This window comes from Nelumbo lutea, chromosome 4 (genome assembly GCF_056320005.1).
Source record: "Nelumbo lutea isolate HS-2025 chromosome 4, American lotus-T2T, whole genome shotgun sequence".
In the NCBI taxonomy this organism is placed as follows: Eukaryota; Viridiplantae; Streptophyta; class Magnoliopsida; order Proteales; family Nelumbonaceae; genus Nelumbo; species Nelumbo lutea.
The window spans coordinates 14,501,901-14,528,229 of NC_142687.1; the positions used below are offsets into that span (position 1 = coordinate 14,501,901).

The window sequence follows — 26,329 nt, forward strand, 5'->3', positions numbered from 1 at the left end:
TCCCATAGGTTTTTTACCCTTAGAAAGGTCCACCAAATTGCACGAGCAATTCTTATGAAGAGTATCAAGTTCCTCTAGAATTGCATTTTTCCACTTAGGGGAATTCAAGGCCTCTACAACAGACTTAGGAATAAAAACACTACAAATAGCAGATAAAAAAAAGAACGATAAGAAGGAGATAAGTTGTTATAAGTGGTAAAGTTGTTAATCTGAGAGAAGGAGAAAAGATAGGAAGAAAGCCAAGAGTTCAGATCTGTTAGGGTTGATCAGTATGATAGAACCAACCCAAAAAGAAAGAATTTATATTAAGAATGTGAATGGACCAGATTGTCCTTACAAAAGAAATAAAAGAAAAGAGCTATCAACTAATGTACACGCCTACTAGATTTCAACAAAGATAAAATTACATAACTACCTCCATCTTCTCTACGCTCCCCCTCAAATTGATGTTGGGGAACAAGCAGCAGTTTGTCAATAAGGAAATTATGTCAGGCTTTGCTGAAGAGATCTATCAGCTGTAGGCCTGAGGAAACATGTGGGAGAGAGATGTGACCCATGAGGAGAAGGTCACAAATGAAGTGACAATCCACCTCAATATGTTTAGTATGCTCATGAAATACCAGGTTGGATGCAATCTTGATTGCACTCACGTTGTTAGCAAACAGAGGGATGGTGGATTAGTGATCAATGTCCATATCATGAAGTAGAGCCTTGAGCCAAACTATTTCATCGCATGCTGAGGACATTGCTCTATATCCTGCTTCAGTAGATGACTTGAGAACTATTTGTTGTTTCTTGCATTTCCAAGAAATCAAAGAATCACCAAGAAATATACACCAGCCAGTAGTAAAATGATGAGTGTCAAGGCAACCTGCCCAATCAACATCTACATAAGCTCAGAGCTGAATAGAGGAAGAAGATGAGAAAAATAAGCCATGAGACAGTGTGCCCTTGACATAACGAATGATTTGGAGAACTGCAAAAAAGTGGGGCAGATACAAACTAGCTCACGAGCTGGACAGCATAAGAAATGTCCAGTCTAGTAATAGTCAGGTAGATAAGACTACCTACAAGTTGTAGCACTAGGAAGGAGCTCACCCTCATCCTTACTTAGCTTATAGTTAAGCTCCAAAGGTGTATCCACTTGTTTAGAATCAATCAAGCAAGCAAGTGCAACATCGCTGAATTTCAAGGCCAAGAAAATAGGTGACTGGCCCAAGATCTTTCATTTTGAAAGAGTTGCTGAGAAGGAGCTTCAAGTTGTTATTGTCGTCCACATCATCTCTGATGATAAGGATATCATAAACATATACCAAGAGAAGAGTCAACCCTTGTGCTCGATTAAGAGTAAAAAGAGAGTAATCTGAAGCACTTTGCTGAAAACCAGCCTCCAACACCACTGCACGGAAGTGGTCAAACCAAGCTCGTGGAGCTTGTTTAAGACCATCTAATGTTTTCTTCAGTTTATAGTTTACACACCAAAAGAAGAATATCACAACATCTAGGAGGTGGTTTCATATAAACTGTTTCTTGTAAATGCCCATGGAAAGGCATTCTTGACATTTATCTAGGGATGCAAACGGATTAGATCAAATTCGGATTAGGGTATATTCGAATCCGGTCCGACACTATTCATGTTAGATCCGATTGGATCTGATAGGATTCGATTTGAATTCGAATCCTATCGGTAAGTCAGATCTTCGGATCTGATCCGATCCGACTTGTTTTTCTTAAAAATTAATAAATTATTAAAAGAAAAATAAAATATACTAATTTAAATAAAGAAAAAACAAAAATACAAGTATTTTTAAATTATTTTCACCATATATACTTGTTTTCTATAAAAAAATAAATAACATAACAAACTTATAAAAATATAATATAAGAATATATTTATAAATAAATAAATAACATATATTTATATTTATAATACATATCGAATTAAATCTTCTTGAATCGGATAGGGGTAGGGGGGTTCTGAATCCGACCTGTTTTCTGATTGGGTCCTACTATCCAACCCGTTCTGAAGATCCGAACAAGGTGATCCAAATTTGACCAAATATGATCAAATCTTGGGTCAAACCAGATCATGATCCGATCCAGTTGCACCCCTACATCCATCTGATGAACTATCCATTGTCTAAGAGTAGTAATGGACAAAAGTAAATGGACAATTGTCATTTTAGCCATTGGAGCAAAAGTTTCACCATAGTCAATCTCATACTCTTGCTTCTAGCCTTGAGCAACTAAATAAGCCTTATACCTGTCAAGAGTACCATCTTATTTGAGTTTCACTAAGTAAACCCATAGGCTACCAATGATGGAGGCATTTGGGGGAGGGAGACAAGATCCTAGGTATCATTTTCCCATAAGGCTTGAACCTCTAAATCCATGGCATCTTTCCAATGCTTAACTGGTATAGCTTGGTTATAAGACTTAGGAATGTCCGTAGATGACAAAACAACAGAAAAGGAGCTATGACTGGAAAAGAAGCCATAGCGGTCAGGTAGGTGAGAAATACGAGATGATCAACGCAAAGGAACGTATGAGAGCAAATCAACAAGATGATAAGAACTTACAGTAGTGATGGATGGGGAGGGATGACTAGTCACTGGTGCTAGAGACAAGAAGTGGCTGAGATGTAGGAGAAGGATCACCTATAAAGCCAAAATGATGTAGAATAGAAAATGATGGTACAGACAATTTACTAACAAGTTCAAAGAAGGAAAGGTTCTCAAGCAAAATGACATTACGAGATATGCACAGTCTACGGACTCTGGGATCATAACAGAGAAAGCCCTTGTGTTCCATACTATATCCCATGAATGCACACATAGTTGATTGAGGTGTTAGCTTTGTGCGTTCATGGGGAGGAAGATGACCAAAGCAAACACAACCAAAGACGCGAAGCATGGACAGATTTGGTGGACAATGAAATAAGGATTGATAGGGAGAAGAATTTTCAAGAATGGAAGTGGGAAGAATGTTGATGAGATGAACAACAGTGTGGGTTGCCTCCACCCAGAAGGTAATGGGAACATGGGAATCTTTTAACAAGGATCTCACCATACTAGTAATTTGACAATTCTTGTGCTTAGATACCCCATTTTGTTGAGGTGTACCTGGACAAGATTTCTAGGGCTGAACGCCATGTTGTTTGAGATAGGTTTGAAACTTACCATTCTCACCATCAAAGTATTTTCCCCCTGAATCTGACCTCAAAATACTTATAGTGCTTTTAAACTGGTTCATAACCATACTCCATGTGTATCGAGTACAATCATCAATAAACAACACAAAATATCTATAACCCAAACGTGAAATAACTAGAGACGACCAAACATCACCATGAATAAGGTGAAAAGGTGTAGAAGCATGTTCAGTAGAAGATGGGCAAGGAAAAACATGACTTTTACTATAGCAGAAAGTTAAACAAAATTTATCAACATTCTTAAATGAAGCAACAGTCATAAGCAAATAACTAGAAGAAAATAAATAGTCCAAGTTTTTAGCATGAGTGTGGCCCAAACATCTATGCTATAAGTGCCACACATTATTACAAGATGTAGAAGAAAAACTAGAAGTAGTGGATAGCAAACAAGAGTCTAATGAAGCTCGCTTATTTTCAAATTCCAGGGCAAACAATATCATCAATAAAATGTGTATCATTGCTAGTGAGAACAATATCATCAACATACACGGCTAAAATGATTTTCTCAGATGACGAGTCTCTACTAAACACAGAGTGATCAACATTGCATTGTTTCAAGCCAAAATCTTGCACCACTCTACTAAAACGACCGAACCATGCCCGTGGTGATTGCTTCAGCCCATAGATAGCCTTCTTCAATCGACATACCTTTCTTGACTTCCCCTGAGAAACATACCCAGGGGGTTGCTCCATATATACCTCCTCGTGAAGATCACCATGGAGAAACACACTTTTGACATCAAACTACAATAGGGGCCAATCAAAGTGGGCAGTTAAAGAAATGAGCACTCGTATAAAACCCATTTTAGCCATAGGAGAGAAGGTTTCTGAATAGTCCACACCATAGGTCTGAGTATACCCCTTTGCAACAAGTCAAGCTTTGAACCGCTCAATACTGCCATCTTGATAGTGTTTAACTGTATATACCCATTGACAACCAATGGCCTACTTCCCGGGTGGTAAGGAAGTGAGATCCCAAGTATTATTGGACTGAAGAGAATGAAATTCTTCATCCCTCAGTCACTCGATATGCTCGTACTGATTCTTCTTCATAGTTCCCTTGGACGGCCGAACAGAGCAATCTGGAATAATATGACCATGCTGTTTACAATAGGTGCAAACATTCTTCTTCTTACAATGAAAGGCAACATATCCAAACCCTTTACATTCATAACAGTAGGTTTTAGAGAAGTCCTTGACATTAGATTTTTTACTCCTTTGCGCAATAAAGACTATATCAGCCCTAGAATCAATTGATTTCCCATCTATGTTTGCAGTAGTCATAAGTTTAGTTTCTTCCCTTAGTAAATCACGGAATCCAATTCTGTAAGGGTCCCTCTACTCAAAATATTAGACCTTATTATTTCATACTCAGGCCTAAGTTTCATAAGGAACTGATTCACTTTCCTCTTCTCAAAGTGTTTTTGAAGATACTTGACACACTCTAAGGAGTCTGCGATATCCACATGGACCAACTCATACTCTGCCCATAAGTTAATGAACCCTGAATAGTATTCTTGTATCTTTTTATTCCCCTAACAGTAAGCAAAAAATCTCAAATTCAATTTGATATTGTCTAGATAAATTGGACTGATAACAGTCCCATTGAGATACAATCGAAATCAAGATCCAAGAAACCAGTTTTCCATTGTCTAGTTTCCATTGTGAAAAGGCCTTGACTAACAGTCCCATTGAGATGACCCTCTAGACCTTTTCCTTCGACAAAGAAGTCAAAATGGAACTTCCACATGCTGTAGTTGGTTCCATCAAATTTCACTGGGATGATATCAACCTTTTCGGCCATTCCAAATAAAAAATACAGTCCAGACAAAGGAATAACAGAACTGAAATGGAGTTTTCAGGTGATTAATTACTCAACTTAAATAGGAAACTGTCCAAATACTAAATACAGCAGCACCTAAACAGGAGGGATTCCTCAAGAGAAAATCCTTGACAGTAAAGCCGAAACAATGATATATGGAGAAAACATCAGAGAAACCAGATTTATTGTGATAATAAACTCAATCTGTCTTCAGTTCAGGGAACCACAGAGATGTTCCGCCCTTGTGAAGAATCAAGCACCCTAGAAGAGTATCAAATCAAGCTCTAACAGCTGATACAAGGTGTTGAAAATCCAAAGATAGGTTTCAGGACCGTTGAACTGAGAAAAGGGATAAAAATCCTCTAGAGCTAATCCAAAATCCTTAACACGAGACTGATAAGCAAAAAGACCCTTGGGTGACTCAAGTCAAAAGAATCAGCTGATTCACAATAGGAGTAGATTTACCAACCTGTCATGCGATTTTCTCAGGAAAACTAGGGTATTCTGTACTGATCAAAACAGTCCTCAAATACCTTCCAACCAGGAGCTGAGAATGGGAGTCAAAAGCCTGAGGATTACTCTTCAAACTGGAGCAAGAAACTGAGATTAGAGGTTGCTCTTCACGACCTGCTCTGATACCATGTCACCAGCCCAGTTCGTACAAGAGAAAACAGCAAAATTCTGGGGTGTCCTAACTGAGTGAGTCGACCCACACCCCAAAGAGTCCAAATATATATATAATTACATAAAAGTCCTTAAAGGACTAAAGAAGAAGAAAAGACAAATTGTATACAACATACAATTGGGACTATGATAATCATGGTTTCAATGTCGCTAATGTCGCCCGACATATGTCGATATTGAGGCTCATTGACATGAAAATGGATGGTAATATAAAAATTACATTATTTCGGTCGACATTTCCTATATTTTAGAAATGTCGACCGAATCGGTCCAAATAACAAAAAAAAATGCAGTTTTTCCTATTATGTCAACAGGATGTCAACTAATTTCGACAAGATGTCGACTAATGTACATTAATAATATTTCCATTAATAATTTCTATTTAATATTTCAAACAAAATATTTATAAAAAAGAATTAGCAAAATATAAAACAAAAGAATAAATTAATTACTTTATAATATAAAACATAAATTTTTTTCAAGTAATAAAATATTAACTAGTTAGTATTTTTAAAATATTTATTAAAATCAGAAAATTTTTATTAAATTTTATAATAAATCATATTCTACATTTAATATAAAAAATCAGAATAAATTTAATAAATTTTATACTAAATCATAATTTATTATAAATTTAGTACTAAAAAAATAATAAATTCATTAAGTTTTATAAGAAATCAGAATTTATCATAATCTTAATACTACAAAAAGGAGAATCAGTTTATTAAATTTATAATAAAACATAATGTATTATAACTTTAATATTTAAAAAATCAGAATAAATGTATTTTTATTTACTAGTGTGAAATAAATATATTAGAATTTATAATAAATCAGAATTAAAAATAAGAAAAGAAAATTTCAGATAACCTTGTAAAAACATCAAAATGCATAATAAATCAGTAAATTGTCATTTACTAATTTGCTATTGATCTTAGTTTCTTAGCTTTATATAATGGTTGGGAATAAGATAATAGTCTAGAAATATGTATTCATGCTTCTTTTATCATTTTACAAAATATCTTTGCATATTTCCACCTATTTCATAATATTTCCACAATGTCTCTAATTTTTACAATATTTCCCCTCGACATTTCCGACATTTCCGACATATGTCCTATACTTTGGTAAGCGACATTTCCATCGACATCAGCATTTTAAACCTTGATGATAATACAGTTCAGCATTAGGACTCTTCACAAATAGTGCCTCTTCGCCTTTTGTTCTTTGTAACATGGTGAAAAAACTTGGTGTTTTCTCTCGTCATAGCCACATCCTATATTCCTCCTTTAGAGCTTATTTGTGTTGTTGACATTCTGCATCTGAATCTCTACTGTCCAATTCCAAGAGTTGCCGATCAATCTCTGCCAATTTTATCTCTGAATGAGTTCTTATTCCAAGCTTGAAGTCTCCTTAATCTTCTCAACTTAAGATCCATCCTATCCACTGCAGATCCCTAGCAATTGGATTGCCACATTTGCTGAATAATATCACTACATTCCTCCTTTTCAATCCACATGGGCATAAAATGAAAACGATTTTACTTGATTCCACTTCCATTACATGTATCTAGTAGTATAGGCCAATTGTTAGAGTGAGCCAAATAAGGGTAATTTAGTAATCTTATGTCAGTTAAGTACTTTGCTTATGTGGCTGTTTTATTAGAGTACTCTGCCCCACACTTAAGTGAGGGCAGTTTAGTCTTTGTAAGTGTAATTAGAACCTAATAAACACAAGGGGGTCGACTGAATGGGGGACTAATCAGTTCGACTAAACCCTCCTGTTCTCTCTTTCTCTTGTCTTCTTCCTCATCTTCTTCTTCCTTCTTCACTGGTTCGGACTACTGTAGCTGCTCCAAAACATGGTATCAGAGCAAGGTTTCTGACCTGCTTCCGCTTGCAAAGCATCTCAGCTGTGTTCGTGACACCCTCCTCTTCGTTTCTAGTTGGTTAATGGAGAGAGCTGGTTCGCCCTAGGTCTGAGACATCACAGTTCGTTGCTCTCTGCTGCGCACAGTTTTCTTCATCAAGGAAGGTGATTTCAGCAGTGAATGGTTGGCTGATACTCTCAAAGGAAGGTTGGTTATTTAGTCCTCTTGTGTTGCTGGTATTTCTGGGTAGGAACCCTTCAAGAATCAGTTAGTACTGATTAGAACCTAGAGAACTAGGTTCATTGTTGCCCTAAAAAGGGCTGTGTGTGCAGTAGCCGAATGGTGTAGGGCTGCTGTGAGTTGTTGAGTGGTGTTAGGGCTGCTGTAGGTGGCCGAGTGGTGTAAGGTGGAATGCAGTGACCTTGCCAAGCTCCTTGTGGTCGTGTAATGCCCTCTTAAGTGTGTTAAACAAATCTGAACTGGGTGTAGCAGTTTGACTGTGTTGTGGTGCTTGTGATGCGCAATTTTTTTATTGAGTGGTTGTAAGAGGGCCTACTGTTGTGTTGTGGTGCTTGTGATGCTTATGTGGGTCGTAGGTGTGTGAAGTCAGCAGTAGTGTAAAGAAGAACAAGTGTGTGCTCCCACTGTTGTGTTTAGGGGCTGCAATAGGTGCTGAAGTATCAAACTGTGAACAACATCAATTAGCTTGTAGCTGAGAAGTAAGGTTAGAGGCAACTGTGAAAGAGTACAATGGCAGCAATAGGAGATGGCTACAATGATCAGAAACCTAATGTGGTAATTTCCTCCGACTACCTAGGGGTACAAATGAATGGGGAGAACTATGTTCCATGGGCCAAATCAGTGGAAGTGTTTCTCAAGGCAAAGAAGAAAGTAAAGCATGTAAGAGATGAAAAGCCATCGGAGGACTCTCTAGGGTTTGATGATTGGGAGCAAGAAGATGCTCAAATCATGACTTGGCTATGGAATAGTATGGAACCTAAAATTAGTGCCAACTTCATGTTTCTTGATACGGCTAAGGATATATGGGAGCATGCTAAGAAGCTATATTCTGGACAAGATAACACAACAAGAGTGTATCAGCTTTATCAGGAGTATTTTGATTTACAACAAGGAACCAAAACACTAGAAGAGTACTATGCCAACATGAAGAATATAAGGAATGAACTCAATGTCTATCACCCCCTTACTCCAGATATTAAAGTTCAGCAACAGCAAAGGGAGCAACTAGATGTTACAAGATTTTTAGTGGGGCTGAAGTCGGAATATGAACCAGTTAGAGCCCAAATATTGGGGGGCTCTACTCTTCCTACACTTGAGGAAGTATTCTCAAGGCTTCGTAGAATCTCTTTGGGACAGACAGAGAACTCCACACAGTCTGATAGATCAGCACTTGTGACAGCTCGAGGGGTTGGATATAGTACAAGAGGGGGAGGTCATGCTCCCCGAGGAGGCCGTGGCAGTTCCATGATTAGTCGGGGTGGTCGTGACTCAGGGGGAGGTCGTGGCAGAGGGAAGAATAACTCTACAAGGAAATGCACTCATTGTGGTAGAGAGGGACACAGTGAATTTCTGTTATGATCTACATGGCCCTCCCTCTAAATGGGCTAATCATGCTGTAGCGGGTGAGGTTGATATCAGTGACAGTAAACCGGCAGACCGAACTCATCCCACATCTACATCTACCTTTGGGAGGGAAATGGTGAGCGTACCGCGTGATGAGTATGAACGGTTCCTTCAAACTACTTCACAGCATACCACTGCCACACTTGCCCAATTAGGTATTGCTTGCATGTCATCTAAAACCTCTCCCTGGATTATTGACTCTGGAGCCTCAGATCATATGACCGGGACTCCAGGTGTGTTCTCTTCTCTCTCTGAAACCTCCACATCACAAACTGTTACACTTGCCAATGGGTCCTCATCTCCCATATGTGGTGTTGGTAATATTGACATGGCTCCTGTGCCCTTATCATCTGTTTTATATGTCCCTAAGTTTCCATTCAATCTTATGTCTGTTAGTAAAATAACCAAAGCTCTTAACTGTTCCGTTACCTTCTTTCCTTCCACCTGTGTTTTTCAGGATCTCAAGACGGGGAAGAAGATTGGTGGGGGGCATGAAGCTGGTGGACTGTACTATCTTGACGGTGGTGGATCTTCAATTGCTCTTCAGACTTCGCTTACTCCTCTACAATGGCATTGCCGACTGGGACATCCATCTCTCAAGGCTCTCAAGATTTTGGTCCCGTCATTGAGTCATTTGTCAGTTTTGCAATGTGAGTCATGTCAGTTTGGGAAACATCGTCGTGTGTCCTTCAGTCCAAGAGTTGAGAGTCGTATGTTGAGTCCTTTTTCTTTGGTTCATTCAGATGTTTGGGGTCCAATCAAAATAGAGTCTTATAATGGGTACAAGTATTTTGTCTCCTTTATTGATGATTGTTCAAGAATGACATGGATTTACTTAATGAAAGAAAGAAGTGAATTGTTTTCTATTTTTCAAAAATTCCATGCTGAAATACGCACACAATTTGGTGTTCCAATCAAAATTCTCCGTTCAGATAATGGTCGTGAATACTTTCTTACTTCATTTCAACAGTATTTAGAACAGCATGGCATTATTCATCAGACATCATGTGCATACACCCTTCAACAAAATGGGGTAGCTGAACGGAAGAACCGTCAGCTTCTTGAAACTGCTCGGTCTATTCTTCACCACATGAATGTTCCTAAACGTTTTTGGAGTGATGCTGTACTCACTGCATGTTTTCTCATTAATCGGATGCCCTCCTTCATTCTTCATGGTCGGTCCCCCTTCTCTATCTTGTTTCCCACTTTATCTCCATTCCCATTAATTCCTCGTCTTTGGTTGTGTGTGCTTTGTCCACAATCTGAGCCCTGGAATAGACAAGCTAGATGCACGCTCAATTAAATGTGTCTTCCTTGGCTACTCACGGACTCAGAAAGGGTACAAGTGTTATAATCCCATTACCCGGAAGTGCTATGTCTGTCCTGATGTCACCTTTTTTGAGTCAGTCCCCTTCTTCTCAAGTCCTGAAGCACCCTCGTCTCCACCCGCACTTCCTCTTCCTCTCCCTGTCAGTGATCCAGTTCCAGATGTTGTTGGAGTAGACTCATCACCTCATCCCATGCAGATCACCACCGAACGTCCACCAATCCGGCAAGTGTATACACGTCGAACGGCACCGTCCCCTCCTCCAGCTTCTACCTCATCTGCGGATCCTCTCATGGCTCCTATTGTTGAACCCTCAAACCTTGATCTACCCATTGCCTTACGAAAAGGTAAACACAGTTCTACCCTCCATCCCATTTCCAATTTCGTTTCATTATCTCGTCTTTCTACATCACATCGCCAGTTTGTTTCCCTTTTATCCTCTATTTCCATACCTAACAATGTCCAAGAAGCTCTCAGTTCACCTGATTGGCGGCAGGCAATGGAGGAGGAACTTTCTGCTCTTCAACATACTCAAACGTGGGAACTTACTACTCTCCCACCTGGTAAGCATGCTGTGGGATGTAAATGGGTGTATACTGTGAAATACTTGCCAGATGGTAGTGTAGAGCGTCTGAAGGCCAGACTTGTTGCTAAAGGTTACTCCCAGTTGTATGGAGTAGACTACATGGAGACATTCTCTCCGGTGGCTAAGATTGGTTCTGTTCGTGTACTAATTTCCCTGGCAGTTATGTATGATTGGCCTCTGTTTCAGCTTGATATCAAGAATGCCTTTCTCCATGGTGATCTAGTGGAGGAGGTATATATGGAGCAACCACCTGGGTTTGTTGCTCAGGGGGAGGATGGTAAGGTATGCAGATTGAAAAAGGCAATTTATGGGTTGAAACAATCGCCGCGTGCTTGGTTTGGGAAGTTCAGTGAAGTGGTGAAGAGTTTTGGAATGAAGCAGTGCCAGGTAGATCACTCAGTGTTCAGCTATGACTCAGAAGCTGGGAAGATTCTATTAGTGGTCTATGTGGATGATATTGTCATTACTGGCAATGATAAATTGGGGATTGGCAAATTAAAGGTATTTTTGCAAAACCATTTCCAAACAAAAGATCTTGGAACATTGAAATATTTCTTGGGAATAGAGGTTGCCAGGTCAAAACAAGGTGTAAATCTGTGCCAAAGAAAATATGTTCTTGATCTATTGGAAGAAACAGGACTGTTAGGTGCAAAACCGGCTGAGACCCCTATGGAACCAAATGTTAAGTTGAGCAGTGATACAGGAGAAGTATTTGAAGATCCTGGAAGGTATAGACGACTAGTGGGGAAGCTGAACTATCTAACTATCACGAGGCCCGACATATCCTTTGCAGTCAGTGTGGTGAGCCAATTCATGCAGGACCCTCGTATACCTCACTGGGATGCAATTCTTAGAATTGTGAGGTATCTGAAAGGAGCTCCAGGCCGTGGACTATTGTATAAACCAGGAGGAAAACTTGAAGTAGTGGGGTATACAGATGCAGACTAGGCAGGCTCAGTGAATGATAGAAGATCTACTACGGGCTATTGCACATTTCTTGGAGGAAATCTTGTGACGTGGAAGAGTAAAAAGCAGACGGTTGTGGCCAGAAGTAGTGCTGAAGCTGAGTATAGGGCCATGGCACATACTACCTGTGAGTTAGTGTGGTTGAGGAATCTTCTACAAGAAATTGGGTTTCACATGAATAAACCTATGAGACTGTATTGTGACAACCAAGCTGCACTCCATATCTCATCCAATCCTGTATTTCATGAGAGAACAAAGCACATAGAGGTTGATTGCCACTTTGTGAGGGAGAAGGTCCTTGCTGGAGAGATAAACACAGAACATGTGGGCTCGAATGATCAATGGGCAGATTTGTTTACAAAAGCTCTAAACTCAGGGAAAGTGAATCATCTATGTAACAAGCTGGGATTATATGACATATATTCTCCAGCTTGAGGGGGAGTGTTAGAGTGAGCCGAATAAGGGTAATTTAGTAATCTTATGTCAGTTAAGTACTTTGCTTATGTGGCTGTTTTATTAGAGTACTCTGCCCCACACTAAAGTGAGGGCAGTTTAGTCTTTGTAAGTGTAATTAGAACCTAATAAACATAAGGGGGTCGACTGAATGGGAGACTAATCAGTTCGACTAAACCCTCCTGTTCTCTCTTTCTCTTGTCTTCTTCCTCATCTTCTTCTTCCTTCTTCACTGGTTCGGACTACTGTAGCTGCTCCAAAACACCAATGATCAGAAGTTACAACATTTAGATGAATCACTTGAATGTTAGGAAAGAGATTGTAAAGAAGATGGGCCGAATGGCCCATAGACTGTTTGTCTTATTTTATCTCTTTATGTTGTTTGCTGTAATGGGCCTCAACTTGGGCCTTCTTTATCTCTTTATGTTTTGTTTTTTAATTATCTGCCCAACTAAGGGCCTCTTTGTAAATTACTAAAACTTAAGTTAATGAAATAGGATTAGGGGTGTAAGAGGAGATTATGTTCGAAATCTCTCTCTGAATCCTTGTTGCTGTCACCTTCTTCTTCCTCTTCTCTCTTCTTGAAACCTGATTTCTGCTATTCTCAATCAATTCTCTGCAATATTTTGAATTATCCTTTCATTTCAAAAGGCTGTTTTTCTTCTTTTTATCAGAGCGGGCTCTTCTTCTTCTCCTTCTCTTTTTCTCCTCTTTTTCCCATACATAGTGTGTACCGAGAACTGAATCAGATGAATAGTTAAAGAAAATTTGTCGTCCTCCTGACAGTTTCAAGTGTGTTGCTTGAAACCCTAATTATCTGGAGAAACCTGAATGCAGCCCCCACAGGGAGTTTAACCTGGGCGCTCAGTGACTGAAAGACTTCTTGTTCTTCATCTTGAAGATTGATTCAAGTTGCTTGGTGTTCTGTGAAGTCTACAAGGTGTGGCTGAGTTTTCTCTGTTTCTTCCGGGTTCCGGGTGTGATGCAGTTAGCAAGTACGACTGCATAGAGGCTGATTCACAACACAATATTTCTTCTATCTTCATTGACTGTTATTTGAAGTTATTAGAAGTTATTTTTGAAGTATTTTAAGAAGATGGACCCTTCAGAAGTTGAAAACAAGTTTGTTGCTGAATCCGGACAGGTTCCGGGAGCCTCTGTTAACTCTTTACTGGCTATGACCATAGTCAAGTTAGATGGAACTAATTATCTGGCTTGGTCACAATCAGTAAAAATTCAAATCTGCAGTAGAGGGAAATGGGGTTTTATCTCCGGGAGCAAAAAGGCTCCCTCGGAATATGATCCATCCTATGAAAAATGGATGCAAGAAAACTATTCTGTAATCGGATGGTTAGTGAACTCAATGCAACCTCAAATTAGTCAACACTATTTATGGATGAATTCAACAAAGGAAATATGGGACAGTGTTACTGAGACCTATTCCCAGAAATTAGATGTAGCCAGAGCATACAAGCTGAGGAGTAATGTGAAAAATTTAAGATAGGGGGGCAAACCATTGGCTGTTTAATTCTCAATACTGAAATCTCTGTGGCAAGAGATTGATTTGATGAAAATTGTAGTCTGGGAAAGCACTAATGGTGCTGAGACCTATAGGAAATTTGTTGAGAGAAACAGGGTGTTTGAGTTTTTGACAGGGCTTAATCCAAAACATGACATCACAAAGCAGAATATCTTATCCAAGGATAGTGTTTCATTGTCTCAAGCCTATGCCTTGGTAAGTAGTGAAGAAAGTAGGAGACTAGTCTAGGTTCAAGGGGTAGGTCTAAATGATTACTTTGCTAATATGGGGGTGAAACTTAAGGTAATTATAGGAAATCCAGTTGGCTCAGGGAAGAAATAAATTATTTGTGAGTACTGTAAGAAACCAAAACACACAAAAGACAAGTGTTGGAAATTGCATCCGGAGCTTCTTCCCCTTCGTTTTCAAAAGAAGTCTAATAATATGAAGGCAAGGAGTGCCAATATCGCTGCTGGTCCAGATAGTGACAGATGTCTAACTGAAGAGAAGACTGCTAGTGAGCAGTTAGCAGCTAATAAGGCAGAGTATAAGAAGTTTGGAAGGATGATCAGTCACATAAAGGGTGTGGCCTCTTCTTCCAACCCTCCAGGAAATTCAACCTCTTCTGCATTTGTTCATTCAGGTATACGAGTTTCTGCCAATCATGCAACTATCTTAGGTAATCGTAGGATCCCTTGGATTATTGATTCTGGTGCTTCTAATCATATGACCAGCCTTTCCACCTTGTTTGTTTCTTATGATTTACTCCCTAACCGTGATAAAATCACCCTAGCCGATGGCTCTTTTGCTCCTATCTCAAGCAAGGGAACCATCAAGGCTACAAGCTCTTTGGTACTTCCTTCTGCTCTTCATGTACCCAAACTAAATACAAATTTGTTCTATGTAAGCAGCCTAACTAAGTCTTTGAATTGTTGTATAACCTTTTTTCCTTCCTACTGTGTTTTTCAGGATCTGGAGTCTCAGAAAGTGATTAGGAGTGCCCATGAGGCAAATGGAATATATCTGCTGGACACTCCTGGACAGGGCCATGGACAACCTAGAAAAGCTGCCTTTGGATTTACATCTTCAGAGTTTATCAGTTGTGTCATGTTATGTCATTTTCGTTTGGGTCATTTTCCTTCTACTTCATTGAGTCATTTATTCACATAACTATTTAAGGGAATTAGTTTGTCAAGTCTTCATTGTGAGTCTTGTGAGTTGTCAAAACATTGTAGAAACAGTTACCCTATGAGTAATAAAAGATCTTCTTTTCCATTCCATATTGTGCACTCTGATGTGTGGGGGCCTTACCACTTACCTTCTATGGGTGGCTACAAATATTTTATCTTATTCATTGACGATTTTTGAAGATATACTAGGATATTTTTTATGAAGTCCCGTGATAAAGTTCTTAGACTTGTGAGGCAATTAACCTAGTTTGATACTAGAGTTAAAATTTTCCGATCCGATAATGCAAAAGAATATTTTGAGAAAAACCTAACTTGTTATCTCACTTATTTGGGGGTTATTCACCAAAGCTCCTGTGTTAGGACCCCAGAATAGAATGGAGTTGCTGAAAGAAAAAACCTACATATTGTTGAAGTTGAAAGAAGTATCTTGTTTGCCTCACATGTCCTTACAAGATTTTGGGGTTGTTTTCCGAACTGAACCTGTTGAGAGAGCTGAGAAGAAGAAGAAGAGGAAGAAGAAGAGAGGAGAGTCTATGTGTTCGAATGGGCACTATTCATCAGCGGCACTGTTCACTAATATAAGAGCAATACATAACTTACATGAAAGGACCAGGATGCCCCTGATTAGTGATGGAACACCTAGTCTAATAAAACACAAGATACAATTAGGCCCAGTTATTAAGGCCCATTAACTAGAGACTCTAATACCTCGCCCAGACAAGAGAATAACAACATATCAACCGAACCAACACTCCCCCTCAAGCTAAGCATGGATGTCAATCATGTTTAGCTTGCCTAGTAAGTCCAAAAATTTCATTGTGGTTAGCCCTTTAGTTAAAACATCTGCAATTTGCATCTCTGAGGGAGTGTAAGGAATGTAGAGTTCTCCTATGACTATTCTTTCTCTAACAAAATGGTGGTCTATCTCAACATGTTTTGTTCTATCATGTTGCACTGGGTTATTTGCAATGTTGATAGCAGCCTTGTTGTTGCAGTACAACTTGAGAGGACACTTAGTCTTCACTCCCAGTTCGAGTTCTTTCTTCTGCCCATCCAAATAGCCTGTAAGATCCCGGGATGTGATAAAGAGCATGGCCGAACCCTAAAGTTGTATTCATCAAGTAACACACTTGTTATCTGTAGGCTGTGCAAATTAGGGTTCTCCAGATTAGGAGACCTCCCACTAGTCCTAATATCTCTAGAAGAAACTTCCCCAGATATGGAAGACATCTTCTCCGACTTGCAAGAGTACCAAAACTGTCACACAGGTTATGTGAAACCTCATCAGACTTTCGGACCTTGCAGCACTGTAATCTCAGACCTGAGGGTCTGTTTTAGGGCTGTAATACCCTTCCCACTCTGCTGTACTGCTCCACTCACTGCTGTCGCAAGCTGCCACTTACAGTTGAAGTGTCGAGCCAAAAAAAAAAAAAACTCTGCTGTGTTTGGCCACTGTTGCCACAACCCTGATCTAGCTGTTGTGGCTTCTACCACACAACAATCACTGCTATCGCAGGTTAACCTTCACCCACGAACTGCTCTAGGACTGCTGAAATCAGTCCTCTCTTCTAGATCTGTTTTACACAGATCTCACTTAGCCGAATGGCTACACCTTGCTCTATGTATCTCTTAGGGCATCAGCTACTGGGACTAACTCCCCTTGGGCCCTACAACCAAGGGAAACCCTAGGTATAGGTTCTGCTGTGTTCTACGACCAGACCTAGGGTTTCTTTGCAGTACCAAGATAGAGAGAGAAGTGAGAGACAGCTGCTGTAACCAGGCGAGAGAGGTGTTCTACGACCAGACCTAGAGCTCTGATACCATGTTTGCCGAACTGAACCTGTTGAGAGAGCTGAGAAGAAGAAGAGGAAGAAGAAGAGAGGAGAGTCTGATGTGTTCGAATGGGCACTATTCATCAGCCGGCACTGTTCACTAATATAAGAGCAATACATAATTTACATGAAAGGACCAGGATGCCCCTGATTAGTGATGGAACACCCAGTCTAATAAAACACAAGATACAATTAGTCCCAGTTACTAAGGTCCATTAACTAGAGACTCTAATACGCAGCCCAGACAAAAGAATAACAACATATCAGCCGAACCAACAGGGGTGATGTTGTTCTCACTGCAACCTACCTAATCAACTATATGCCATCCAGGTTGTTGGGGTTTAAGTCTCCTTTCAATCTTCTTCATCCGGGCAAGGACCTTTTTCCTATTCCACTCCGTGTCTTTGGCTGCACTTGTTATGTACATATTCCAAGTGTCCAGAGACAAATTTGAACCAAAAGCCCACAAGTGCATTTTCCTTGGTTATTCCCCCACACAAAAGGGTTATTGTTGTTTTGATCCAAAGACTGGAACTCAGGATGTCACAATGGATGTTACCTTTGATGAGCTTTCTTCTTTTTATGATTCTTCTCAGGAGAGGCATTGTCCGAAGGGGGAGAATTTGTCACAATTGTTTGCTCTCCCCCTTCTTGTCCCAGTTGAGTCTTCTTTTGATCCACTTCCTCCTTCAAATGAGTCAAGGGAGGATCAGTCATCTCATTCTCATTCCAGTGTTCCTATCCCTCCTCCATTACCTCCTCGTCCTCTTTTTAATCCCAGGTTGTAACAATGGCAGAGAACTAGAAGTGAGCAGATTCTTTCCCCTACACCACATGAGCCTCCTGCACTTCCAATCACAGAAGAGACATTAGGTACTGATACAGCCCCTTTGGAGCCATCCTTTCCAGACCTTGATATCCCTGTTGCTATTAGGAAAGGAAAAAGGAAGTGTACTACACATTGCATTTCCAAACAACTTTCTTATAGTTTGATCTCTCCTTCATAATTTTTCTTTCTTTCTTCTATTGCTTCTAACCCAATACCCAGGTCTGTGTTAGAAGCTCTTACTATTCTAGAATGGAGGGATGCTATGAGAATAGAAATTGATGCCCTACATAATAATGACACTTCGGATCTGCAATTAATAGAGGTTAGATTGGATTCGGATATACCCTGATTCAAATTCGACCCGATCCGTTTGCATCCCTGGTTTGAGCGTCACACAGTTACACTGGATCAGCTTGACATCAGACAGGATGCAGGAGTACATGCAGGTCACCAGAGTATAGGCTAGATGCTGGAATATAGGCTAGTTGCCGGAGTATAGGCTGGATGCTGGAAGTTCTAATAATATCAGGCTGGTCGCCAGAAAAGTGAAGAGACAGGTAAGACAAAGTCAAATATTTGGGAGATCCCATCAGTTCAAGGGTGCCAAGATTGTTTTCAATACTATTCCATTTTCACTTTGCTGGGGAACATGATTTAGGATGATTCTAGTGAGATTGTAATGAAAACAAGGGTTTTGAATAAAGACAATTTTTAGAAGCTGTTTTGCAATGGGAAAATCCAAACGCAGATACAAATGTAGTGATACATCTATTGGAAGCACAGAATTCTATTGGCAGCAATAAAATAGCATAGAAAAGACGAAATGAGAGATAGATATAGGGGGGAGAGGGAAAGTGTATGTGTGTAGTACTAAAATGATTAAAAGAGGGTTCCTCTAAAGACACAACAATAGGATAATAGATACAGGGGAGAGAAAGAGAAAGAAGGGAGGGATAAGTACCCATTAAAGCATTTAGCAAAAATATGTACCAATTAAAGCGTGACTACAAAATAACTACTCAACTTTACTTCCATTATCACATGTTGGCCTATACTTAAACTACAAAGGATGTGGTTGGGCAATCGCATTTTACTCCGCTTCCTACTATATATATATATATATATATATATATATATAAGAAGAAAAACAACCTTTTGAGAAGAAAGGACTGTTTAGAAAGTTGCAAAAATTCAAAAGAAAGTAGCAGAAATTGTTAGACAGTTTTGTGTGCCCTTAGCTTCAATCTGATTTGATGTAATTTTGACATTTAGTGTAAATAAATAAAGTGCATGTTTGATTCATGTTGTATGGTATGATTCTGTGTAAGACCCTAAAACTGGACACTTAATGAGACTCGTATTAGTTTTAAATGTTCACATCCATTGGATAAGTTTGGGGAGATTTGTCTTGCCAAGGCAGATACTGGTGTGGCCGCCAAGTGTTGGGATGGTCTGTCTCGGCCACCAGGGTAAGACCCAAGGCACATGCAATATGGGATTACTCGAATCATTAAACCAGACCAGATTTCCAGTATTGCCCTGGACCATAGAGACAGATGGGCAAAACTGGAAAGTTACACCTGATCCCTAGACTCGATTATGATACTTCAGTAGGTGTCGGATTGGGCTGTCTTTGATATGCCAATCAGTGAGATCCTTAGCGGGGGTCAAAACCTGGGTATGTTGGGACAGTCTGAGAATTCATTTGAGTGGGTGATCATAGTGACAGGATCAGCCCCTTTGTCGGACAAAGGTAATGATCGGGAATGCACTCTCTCTGATGGAAACCAAACTGCCGGCAGTTGATTTCAATCGTTAAAATTTTGTTTTGCAAAATTTATATATATGATATATAGGTATTTTCATTTTCAAGTTGTTTGCAAATGGTTTTAATTACAACACTGTTCCTTGCAGCCGAGGGAGAGGTCCTCTCTTGTCGGGCAGTGCTTGATCATTATGGGTTGAGAGATTAAGTGTAAGGCCATTTAGGATAATACCTGATGGGCTAATCTTGCACTTGCCCACAGTCCCTGGGTTTTTATAAGATGGCATGGCCTAGGGACCACTTAGTGTAAGTGTTGGGCCCATAGGGTCCATGTGATGGGCTCAGGGGTTCACTGGGCTTCTTAATGAATTCGGCTAGGCCTTGTAATAAAGGCTGGGCTGAACCCATTAGCTAGTGTGTAGATCAGTTCTTGGGTCCCACGCCATACAAAGAAGCCCAACTGGGCAGAGATTGGAAACCAATTGAGCACTGATTACTTAATGGGCCAAAAGTCCATTTCGAATTGGGCTGATATGATCACCCACTTATGGGGCGGATCTGAGATTAAGGTTAGCAAAAGGATTGGGCCTTTAAACTAATCCACTCCAGGAGACCAAATTCGAATAAGATTTGAATATGGTAATCTCCTGATAAGATCAGGAGTAAGCTAACCTAATCTGCAGATAGGATTAAGATCATCCCCTATCCAGATGCTGATTTGGATTGGGATAACTCCTAATAGGATTAGGAGATTTCTTAATCAAGAAGAAAGAGGAGAAATCCTAAGAGAATTAACAGAATTCGAACCTAAGGATTTGAACAAGAAAATCTTCCTGCAAATTGAGATAGGATCTCGTACACTCCAGAGAGAAGAGAAGCAACATTCGCCATCTTCATCTCAGGAGTTCTCCTCCAGTTGCCGCCATTCTTTGAAAAGATTCGATCTTTGAGAAAAGAAATCAAGAAATCAGTTCTTGACATCAGTTTTGCAGAAGGAATTGAAAAGATTTGGTGCTCAGTGTTTCCCGAGGATTCTTGTGAAGGATTCAGTGTGTAGGACGCACTCTGCTAGTACCGTTCTACAGATTGCTGTGTCATCTTCAGCAGGAGCGGTTCTTGGTGTCTTCTTTGGGCGTGAACACCAACTTTGGGAGATACTGCTTCTTTGGATTAGGTATAATTCCTCCCTTGTCTTTTGGTTCAGATCTGGTTCAGTTATGGTTCAAGTAGGATCTTTGAATATTGTATTCTAAATTTAGGGAATATGATTCCCAGTTGGAAGAAGGTAGGAATTTTTTTTTGAAATTCGCCCACCCATTCCGCAACCTTTTTGGCGTCCATACGATGGATCCTACCATTCTTTTAGTGGTATTAGAGTCAGGTTTGAATCTTGAACCAAGAAAATCAGATATGAACCTACGCAGATGGACAGAAATTGTTCTACCAAGATTTGTGCAGATTATTTTCTTTATTTCAAGTAATTGTTTCTTGTTGAGGGCGATTGAACTTAAATTAATTTTTATTAAATCTAAAATTTATTTCGAACTGTTCTTTATTTATTTTGATTTAATGGACTGTTCGAACCTGGAGATCGAAGTGCAGATTTGGCGCAGATGGTCTGTGCAATTCTTTTTTTTATTCATTTAATTCGGTCTGTAAATTTTTTTTTTATTTTTCTAGACTGAATGTATAGGGTTCATTCAAGGATGTAATTAATTAATAGAAATATGTTTTCTGTTTTTATTTTCTTGATTGAAGAAGAAGGTGGTGCTGGAGATTTGCAGATGAAAAGATCGTATTCTGCGTTTTGCAGTTTATGAAAATGCAACCCTAGTAATTAACCTCTGTTTTACAGGTGGTGCAAACAATCCATATTTGATTTATGATTGTCTAAAATAAAAAATATTAATTTCAGATCTTTCATTAATTAACTCTTGAATTGAAAATCAGTTTCAGACAATTTCGGACTAGATTGGACCAAAACCGTTTGGACCGAACCTAGGGTTCGAAGGGGAATGAAAAACCGTTTGGACCGAATCTAGGGTTCGAAGGGGACTGTTTTCAGACCAATTTTCTCACACTTGCAGTTCCAAATCTGATGTTCAATTGCAGGGATTAATTCAGCCCACTTGTAAAGCCTAGTTTTAAAGGGTTAAAATTGAAAAAGCCCACTCTTGTGAGAAAGGCTATATGGGCCATTCCAAATCTGATGTTCAATTGCAGGGATTAATTTGGCCCACCTGTAAAGCCCAGTTTTAAAGGGTTAAAATTGCAAAATCCCACTCTTGTGAGAAAGGCTATATGGGCCAAACTGCCAACTGCGGTTCAGCCCATATACCTAGACGACATTAATTGTTAATGTTATGGGTTTTAATTGGGCTGATTAATGGGCTTTACAGTAGTTATTTTGATTGGATCAATTCTTCCATTACATGTGATGTGTGGATGTATGATGTGCTGCGACCATGAGCCATAAGCACTTGGCTCATGATGAATCGTTAATGGCTCTTACGCACACCATGGTTGAATGCACATCATTGCCATGGTGTCCCCTAAGGTCATTGGATGACCCCTTCCTTGCATGGTGGGCCCCACAACCTTAAAAAGGGATTCGTGCAAAAACCCTAGCCGATTAAGGCCCACCAGAAACCTGACTTTATGAAAGTTAGTGGGAGCCACTCTGGTTTGACCTAAAATTAACTAGGGCGTAATTTTTGTTCTCTCCAGCAAATATGGTGCATGTGATGGACTCTCTAAAGGCCTTCCGTCATTAGCACAATGATGGGTCCTTTAGTAATGAGGAAACGCACCATAAAATTGGGTTATCCATTTGCTGTTGGATCTGTCAGAGTGTTTCATAAGATGATAGGGGCGTCATAGACCGATGTGGGAGGGGCTTCACTAGAAAATGGGAAATCTCTCACGGTACCTTGGAGTAACCTGAATATGATGGGTGAGCACTCACTGGACAGAAAGGTTTACCTGAAAACGGCTCTGAACCTTGTCTGACAGAGGCCAAAGGGAAACTCATACGATGAGTAGATATGATCCGTCACAGAAAGGTGGTGGGGTTTTGCAGCTGAAACAGTTGGCTTCACGCACCCTATGTGATTTCCCACATTTCCAGAGATATTTCGCCATCTCCGTCACTGAGATAGGAGGGAAATCTCAGAAATGAACAAATGGGAATGGAACATAGATTAAAAGCCATATCTATGTAGGTAACATGAATCAAACTAAGGTTGTGGACTAATGTTTTGCTGTTTTACCAGAAAATGGCAAACGGTCAATTTGCAAAGCTTCTAGACGATAACAAGCTTAAGGGCCCAAACTATGCCGACTGGTACAAAAACCTTATGTTGGTCTTAACTTCTGAAAAGTTAGATAAGGTAGTGAAAAATCCTGCCCCAGAGCGTCCGGGTGATAGGGCTTCTAAGGCCCGAAGGAGGGAGTACCAAGATTGGGAGGATTAGAACTCCCTAGCCCCCTGCTTTGTCATTGCTTCATTGGACAACTCAATACAGAGGCAGTTCGATCAGATCGAACTAGCCAAGGACATATTGGACAGTCTAAAGACAATGTATGAAGAGCAGAATCGTTCTACTCAACAGAAGGTCTTGAAACTGTTCATGACCGCGCAGATGTCCAAAGGGCAGAAAGTTCATGACCATTGTTTTCAGATGATGGGCTACATTAACGAACTCGAAGCCCTTGGATCCAGGCTAGATCTTGGCACACAAGTAGATGCCATCCTAAATTCTTTGCCCTCTTCCTTCAATGCGTTCATAATGAACTATAATATGAACAAGTTGAATGTCAGCGTCCAGGAACTCAACAATATGTTGCAGAGGGCCGAGGACTTACTAAAGAAGGATGAGCCTGTGGTTATGCTTGTTGAAGCTAACAAATCGGGCAAGAAAAAGAGAAAGGCAAAGAAGCCCCAAAAGAAAGCTGCCAAGCCCAAGAAGTAGAAGAAGAACAAGGCATTTGATCCCTGCCACTTCTGCAAGCAGACCGGTCACTGGAAGAGGAACTATCCTGCCTACCTGGAATCTAAGATAGGTAACTTCGAAACTTGTGCCATAGAAACTAATATGTTAGTGACTTCTGTGTCTTGGTGTGTTGACTCCGAGGCTTCAACTCATGCATGTAACTCACTGTAGGGATTCAAAGTTAGCAGAAGACTGAATGAAGGAGAAGTGACACTGTTCTTGGGAACGACTGCAAGTGTTGCAGCTGCGGCAATAGGAACTGTAGAATTAGTTTTTAGAGAAGGAGTACTTGTACTTAAAGATTGTCTTTATGTACAGAACTTGAGAAGAAATTTAATTTCTGTTTCTAAACTGTGTGTTGATGGATATACTGTTTATTTTAGTAATATGATTATTGTTAAATGGAATAATAAATTCATCGCATGAGGGGAACTGGAGAGCGGTCTCTATGTTTTACATCCTTCTCTGGAAACTAACTTAACCGAAACTACGTCGGTCAAAAATCCCAAGAAAAGAACTCATGATACAGTAAGTCCCACGTGCCTGTGGCATTACCGACTTGGCCATATCGGTGTTGACCAAATCACAAGGCTGGTAAAGGATGGTCTTTTGGATTTTCTAACCATAGAAAATCTTCCCACTTGTGAGCCTTGCCTCCAAGGTAAGATGACTAAGCGACCATTTAACGGTAAGCCTGAAAGATGTATAGGCACACTTGACCTAATACATACTGATGTTTGTGGCCCCCTGAGTGTTAGGACTCATAACCAACACGTGTATTTCATTACATTTACCGATGATTATTCTCCGTATGGTTACATGTACCTAATGAGACATAAGTCTGAATCCTTTGAAGGGTTCAAAGAGTTCAGGGACTACCTGAAGGTCAACGGGATAGTGTCACAATTAGCTCCTCCTGCTACACCTCAACTTAACGGTGTTTCAGAGAGGAGGAATAGGACCTTGTTGGATATGGTCTAGTCACTTCTCGTATGCTCGGAATTACCCACATCCTTTTGGGGATATGCATTAGAGATTACTATCAACGTGCTGAATCGGGTTCCAACCAAATCGGTTCCGAAAACTCCATATGAACTCTGGACCGGAAAGAAGCCAAGTGTTAGACACTTGAAGATTTGGGGTTGTCCTACGCACGTTAAAAGAATGAGTGCGGACAAGTTGGAATCCCAAACCAGTCATTGCCTATTTATAGGCTACCCAAAAGATTCGGTGCGTTATCTATTCTATGACCCAAATGAGCATAAAGTGTTCTGCAGTCGAAATGCCCAGTTCTTAGAGACTGATTACATCCTGGACACCCATCGTCAGGAAATAGTTCTTGATGAGGAAAGCTCAGGAGCAGTGGGAGATGTCCCACAAGTTTCAGGTAGTAACCAACCTAGAAGATCCACTCGGGTATCCAGGCCACCGGTCCGATATGGTTATGACCAGGATAATTACCTGGTGGAAGCATTGACTAGTGAGGAGGATCCCGTGACTTATGCGGAAGCTATGTTGGAACAACCGCTAGGCTTCATTGCTGCTGCTCAATGAATGGAGATCTTAGTGAAGATCTCTACATGCAACAACCACAAGGCTTCATTGCTGCCGGTGAGGAACACACGGTATGTAAACTTAATAGATCCATATATGGACTTAAGTAGGCTTCTAGGTGTTGGAACATCCGTTTTGACTCTGCCATCAAATCGTTTGACTTTGAGCAGAACCCGAATGAACCCTGTGTATATAGGAAGACCAGTGGGGATAAGGTCACCTTTTTGGTGTTGTACGTGGACGATATCCTACTTATTGGGAATGATGTAGGAATGTTGACTTCGGTCACAGTATGGCTTTCGCAGCAATTCTCCATGAAAGATCTTGGAGAAGATTCCTATATACTGGGTCTTCAACTCTATAGAGATAGATCGAAGCGGATAATTGGATTATTCCAGGCTGCTTACATCGACAAAATTGTCAAAAGATACAGCATGGAGAACTCCAAGAAAGGAAACGTTCATTTCAGGCACGGAGTCACTCTCTCCAAGAAGATGTCTCCCAAGACGTCCGAGGAGATTGAGGGCATGAAAGACGTTCCCTATGCCTCAGCCGTAGGGAGCATCATGTATGCCATGTTGTGCACTCGCCCTGACATTGCTCAGGCGGTGAGTGTGGTAAGCAGATTCCAGGCCAACCCAGGGTAGGAGCATTGGACTGCTGTGAAGAGCATACTCAAATACCTTCGAAGGACAAAAGAGTTTTGTCTGGTATTCAATGGTAGTTCACTACAAGTTCTAGGGTATACTGATGCCATTTCCAGCCAGATCCAGATGATAGAAAGTCTACATCTGGGTATGTTTTCACAATAGGATCATGTGTTGTTTGTTGGAAAAGCAGCAAACAGGGGTCCACTGCAGATTCCACAACCGAGGCCGAGTACATTGCCGCAAGTGAAGCTGCCAAGGAAGCCGTGTGGATGAAGAAATTCGTTCACAAATTGGGAGTGATTCCGTCCAACACATCGCCCACCCCATTGTTGTGTGACAACAATGGAGCGATCGCCCAGGCTAAAGAGCCTTAGGCACACTCGAAGTCAAAGTACATCGAGAGAAAGTACCACGTACTGTGGGAGATCGTTGGTA

General features: G+C 40.3%; 1 protein-coding gene across 4 annotated transcripts in view; it reads right to left on the reverse strand.

Annotated features, from left to right (window-relative positions):
• LOC148854085 (phosphatidylinositol 4-kinase alpha 1-like) overlaps nucleotides 1-26,329 on the reverse strand; it is a 160,043-nt gene that overhangs the window by 11,593 nt on the left and 122,121 nt on the right. The window lies entirely within an intron of this gene.